The sequence below is a fragment of the Danio rerio genome, chromosome 1 (genome assembly GCF_052040795.2).
Source record: "Danio rerio strain M-AB ecotype USA chromosome 1, GRCz13ab, whole genome shotgun sequence".
Lineage (NCBI taxonomy): Eukaryota > Metazoa > Chordata > Actinopteri > Cypriniformes > Danionidae > Danio > Danio rerio.
This window is the reverse complement of record NC_141021.1, coordinates 25,989,278-25,994,928: the sequence shown is the minus strand read 5'-3', so window position 1 is coordinate 25,994,928 and position 5,651 is coordinate 25,989,278. Positions and strand designations below refer to the sequence as shown.

At 29.6% G+C, this 5,651-nt stretch overlaps 1 long non-coding RNA gene across 2 annotated transcripts; it reads right to left on the bottom strand.

The window, feature by feature from the left end:
* Nucleotides 1–2,448: 2,448 nt before the first annotated feature.
* Nucleotides 2,449–5,651, bottom strand: LOC147846835 (uncharacterized). 2 transcript variants are annotated; one of them, XR_015476607.1, is made up of 4 exons: nt 5,609–5,651; nt 4,635–4,674; nt 4,393–4,536; nt 2,449–3,057 (listed from the first exon to the last, which is right to left on the bottom strand). It is a non-coding gene; the product is annotated as an uncharacterized LOC147846835 (long non-coding RNA). The 2 variants fall into 2 exon arrangements; XR_015476606.1 differs by lacking the exon at nt 5,609–5,651 and having other exon boundaries at nt 4,635–4,676.

Below are 5,651 nucleotides of genomic sequence, written 5' to 3'. Positions count from 1 at the left end.
TTGTGTTTTTTTTAAATACATAGATATGTACAGTATATAAGCATTCCTCTAAAATCAATCAGTGTTGTAAATTAAGAGCATTATTGTATGCCTCACTGCTTACAACATATAACGATTTAAGGAACTCTATATTAAAATGAAATTATTACATTAAGTGACATTAAGAGCTTTTAAAATATTAATTTTATGATACATTTTTATAATAAATTTAATTTTTGCATATACTTGGGCAAAAAATGTACATTATTATGGTCAACTGCTCAGATACCTCCAGTCAATATGTGGCTGAGTCAGGCAACCACACTTCTACCTCTGGAAAAATTAACCTATGATTTACATCAAAGATCTGATGGATCCATTTGGTCCTCATGGATTTTTCTAAAAAAAAAAAAAAAAAAAATTAATCTCCTTTTATTTTTGTCCTTACTTTGAAACATTTGTATTAATTTGTTAGAATGTCTAACAAAAAACTGCTGCACTTGTTGTGAGATAACAGTGCGACTGTTGTTATTCTGAAAATAAAAATTAACTTTGTATAATGTTTTATTGAATGCAAGATAAAAAATAAAATATTTTCCAAGAGATGGATTGCGGCTGGAAGAGCATCTGCTGCATAAAAACATGCTGGAAAAGTTGGCGGTTCATAGCACTGTGGCGACCCCTGGTTAATAAAGGTACTAAGCCAAAAAGAAAATGAATGAATGAAAATAAAATATGTATTGAAATATGTATTTTTGGTAGACATAGAACTACACAGTAACTTATAAATACAGCACAGAACTATTTTACTTCTAGTTTAGATAATTTAAATGTTTGCATTTTTATTTTATTGGTTATTGACTATGTATTTTTAATCATTTGGAGGTTTGAACTATTCGCAGCATTTGAAAGGATATCTTTTCATCATTGTTACCTCATTTCTCAATATTTTCATGATTCTTACAATGCAGCAAATCTTACAATCATTTGATCATAAAGAAAATAATTAACAAATTAACCCACATGCAGGACAAAGACATTATGTGGAATCATTATTAAACACAAGTTCATCCATTGTCATCAAATCATACTGTTACACAAACAGTTGAAGATTTAGAAAGTAAAAATAATCAGATAAAGAGTGGTTTTTAAACAAATACATGTCTTTAAAAAGGTTTTATTTATAAACATTTACATATTTTAAAAGAGCTTTTATCCATATTTCAAATAAAGTGAAAACAATTAAATATCACATGATGACCATTAATGAAACACACTTTCAGAATTACATCCACACATATTATTCTGAACTCATAACATTTGTGATGAACATAGATCACTATTGCTAATAACTTGTAATTAAAGAGAATACTAATGTTTAGCTTATTTTTACAGCTTTTTTTTTTTTTTTTTTTACCACAACTGTACATGTGACAATACAATTTCTTGTCCATGTTGAAGATAATACATCTACATAGGTTAACTGCCCTTTTACTCAAAGGGAATGAGTAGAGCCCCGTAGAAAAGGAAAAAGTATTCACATTTCAAACGAGAAATGAGTGAGAGAATATCAGCAAGACTATTACCTATGCTATGTTCAATAAATAATGTTGGATATAATAGTCTGATATATACTGATCAAGTCAATAAAAGCTGTTTAAAAAATACTCATTGTAAAATAACAAATTTATGCCTGGCTTTCATATATGTCATAAATATATGCACAATGACCTTATTCAGATAGTCTTTAGTTCATTAAAATTTGTATCTGTTCCATTTTATTACAAAAAGGCTTTAAACTACATTACCCACAATCCTTTGTCGCTGTATAGATGGGAGGGGAAAGACATGGCGCTACAAATTGTAGTTCCTTGAAAGGTGTAGTTAGGGTTAAGTTTAGGGTTACGATCTTGGTTAATCGTTAACTATTTAAAACACAGCGATAACTCATTGATAAAGGACACTGTTAGTAAAGTGGCAAAGTTAGCAAAACATAGTTAGCAACACGAAGGATCTTTTAATTTGGCTTTGAAGTTATAGTCCAATCACAACGTCGCAATCTACGTCACACTTTGTCTCTATTTGGTAATCTTCCGGCTGAAGGTTGATTATAACCTTATAATATAACTTAAATATCAAAATGTGTATTAATTTTACATGTTATTTATTGTCTTATTAAAAATACAAATGTATATTTACCGTGAGATTACTTTGTGGGGGTAACCTGATGTGCAAAATGATCATAGTAAAACCAGATCATAGGCAGTATACTTAATTTGAAACGAATAATAAAATAATAAAAAAGCTTCATGTTTGAAAACATTTCAAGCATTTGCTGTAACTAAACCCTGCATCATGTAGGTATACAAATATAAATATATGTCAAACTTAAATGACAAATATAGTGCCCATTAAATAGTATAAATAGTAGTTCATTGTAAATGAGTATGCAAATAAACACAACACATTTTTAATGAAACATTTATAATTTATTTATAATGCCACAAATAAAAATAAATAATAAAAATCACACAAAAATGCAAAAATATATATTTTAACCAAAAATATATATTTTATAAGTTTTTAATGCAATAATATATTACCATACATATATAAATGAATAAAAACAATTATAATTGAAGGAAATGTATATTTTGTATTATTATTATTATATTTATTTTGTGATATTTATTCATGTCATACATCTGGTATGTCAAGCTCAAGTAAAACTGCACTGCAAAAAATCTTTTCAAATGATGCCTTTGGAAATGCCATCATAATAAACAGCTTTCACAACAACAAGAAGTCAAGTTCATGACAAATGCAAATTATGTTTATAATAACAACTTTCTGAACTTAAACATCAAAAGTAGAATAAGTTCAAAACATATTCAAGTATTTACTGAAGAATAGCAAAAACTATTTTTACAAAACACTGAGAACCAAAGTGTGCTTGGTGAGTCCAGGTGTTTATGCTGACTAGACTGTCATATTGCAATCCGGTTAGCATAAGGAGACTTGGGCGTAAAGTGTCAGGAATTCCTGGAGGGCTCCCATGTGTTATTCCAGGTTTTGCCACTGTAAAGTATTAGAAGTGCACAACATCATTACTGAACAAAGAATGAGTGTTAGGTTTCATTTAGAAAGTTCAGTGATATTTATTTATATATGTAAAGTGTCATTAAACCTGGCACTCTTGAATTAACTGTAAAATAGGTTAAACATTTCCAGCATGTTTCCATGTATTCCAAGCAGATCTGTCAGTTCTACAAACTCAGAGATCAGGATAGTGACTGCACTTCTCATTATGAACACCCTTATCCTTCTCATACATTTTTATCACCACTGATGTCCACTGTTGTAGTTTTCATTGAAGGGAATGCTGACACAAATTCCAGTATGATTTTTAAAATAGCAGAATATGGGTATTATTGGGCCAAAACCTTAAAAAATATAAGATGCAAGATTTGAATCTTGATGAACATATTGTTAATTCACGTCTTGCAATTTAAAACACATCTCATGTTTGACTCATCAATTATATGAAAACTACAACAGCATACTGTGCTCCACCCTAAAAATATTTCTAAATTATAACAAGCTTATTGCTTTACATGGCTAAACATTTATTTTATGCCTGCATGATTCACTGCTATTACTGTAACCCATTACACTCTTAACCCAAACTAGTTGACTTTATTAGAAAACTGCATCGAAACATGTTGCCTTAAATCCTTTGTTTTTACACAAGGTGAAACTAAACAGCCCACTTTAAATTAACCTAGAACCTTTACAATCTTCTTGAACTTACAGTAATATTTTAATTCAAGTATGGCTGTTAAGTTGTACCTTGTATAAAATGTAAGGGGTTTAAGGCACTGGGTTTCTATACAATTTTCTAGTAAAGTCAACTAGATTGGGTTAAAGGAATAGTTCACTATTTACTCTCCTTTAAGTGGTTGTAAACCTTTTTTAAAAACTTCCAAGTTACTTTGTGTTGAACATGAAGGAAGTTTTTTGATGAAAGCTGGAAAGCTAAAAACATTGACATACATAGTAGGAAAAAACAAATACTATGGAAGTTAATGTTTGCAGGTTTTCATCTTTCTTTAAAATATAATTTTTTTGTGTTTAACTGAAGTAAGCAAGTCAGACATATTTGGAACAAGTGAAGGATGAGTCAATAATGACAGAATTTTCATTTTTGGGTGAATCTCTTTAAGAGTATACTGAAAGAAATGTCCTACTCAATGTAGCTAACTTCAGCTGCATGTGTAGCCCCATGAGTACTTATCTAGAAATCAAAACAATGATCACGTCAGTCCCATTTTAGGCCCTTTATATCATATTGGCCACAGAATGGACTACTTAGTGTTGCAATAAAATAAAAAAATTAATAAAACTATGACTTACCACACAATACAAGACAAACAGTGAATTTTCAGCTCTGCCTTTGCTGTACACAAGATGAGGTTCCAGCTTCAACACTGATCTGAGTGGGGTAGTTGTGCAGCTCTGTGAGGTTGTGACTGTTTAGCTGCAGTGCTGTGAAGAGTTCTTTATTAAAAGAAAGTACATTCTTTTAAAATCTGTACATAATAACAAAGATAATACAATGATTTTAAATAATGATTAATTCTGAACAAAAACATTACCCTTAGTCAAGATGAATTCATATGTCAAAAGTTTCTGCATCTGAAATGAATAAAAACAGATGTGACATTAGTTAAACCCACTAAACTACTAGATACATCAGTACTGCATTAAGCAGTTGTAAAGTAATGTAAGTGTAGTCCAAAATGAGCCTTAATCTCTTTAAGATAATGATTTAAAAAAACGTTGCTTGTGTTAAAAACAATCCAGCCACTTGTAATACAAATGATCAATGGTAAATTTCTGAGAAGGTGCAAGGTAATCCTTGAATTTTACCATTACCATCCTGACTGACATAATATTTGAAAAGAAGACAGCTTGTTGTGCCTCTTTACCACAATTTAGAGATGATAGATTCTTTCTTTTATTAAATAAATTGGTAAAGGCCAAATTGTACTGGTAATAGTGTATGATATTCATTGTGTGACATACATCAGCTTAAGTTATACTTGAGCTTTTGTTATGCTATATATATATATATATATATATATATATATATATATATATATATATATATATATATATATATATATATATATGTATATATATATGTATATACATATATATATATGTGTGTGTGTGTGTGTGTGTGTGTGTGTGTGTGTGTGTGTGTGTGTGTGTGTGTGTGTGTGTGTGTGTGTGTGTTTTAAGGCATGGAAAATAATTGTTTTTACAATAAACCTTTGGAAACACTTGATGTTCTTTAATATTGAAACAATTACGAATACATTTGTATTATTAGAGTTGCATATTGCATATTATATATAGATTTTGCACGAATTCTATTGTGGAAAACAACAATCTGGTTACACTGTTCCTTATCTTAAAATGTATATATTGTTCTAATGCATGACCAACGTTATATGTGAGAAAAATATGTTTTTAATAAATGAACTTGATGTAATTAGATAACGTCGCTAGTTTACAGTACATGCTTTATCAACAAATCGTGTTTATTTGTTTACTTTTTACTTACCTTGTGGAAAACCGCAGTGAACCTTGGGATCGCAATGAACCTA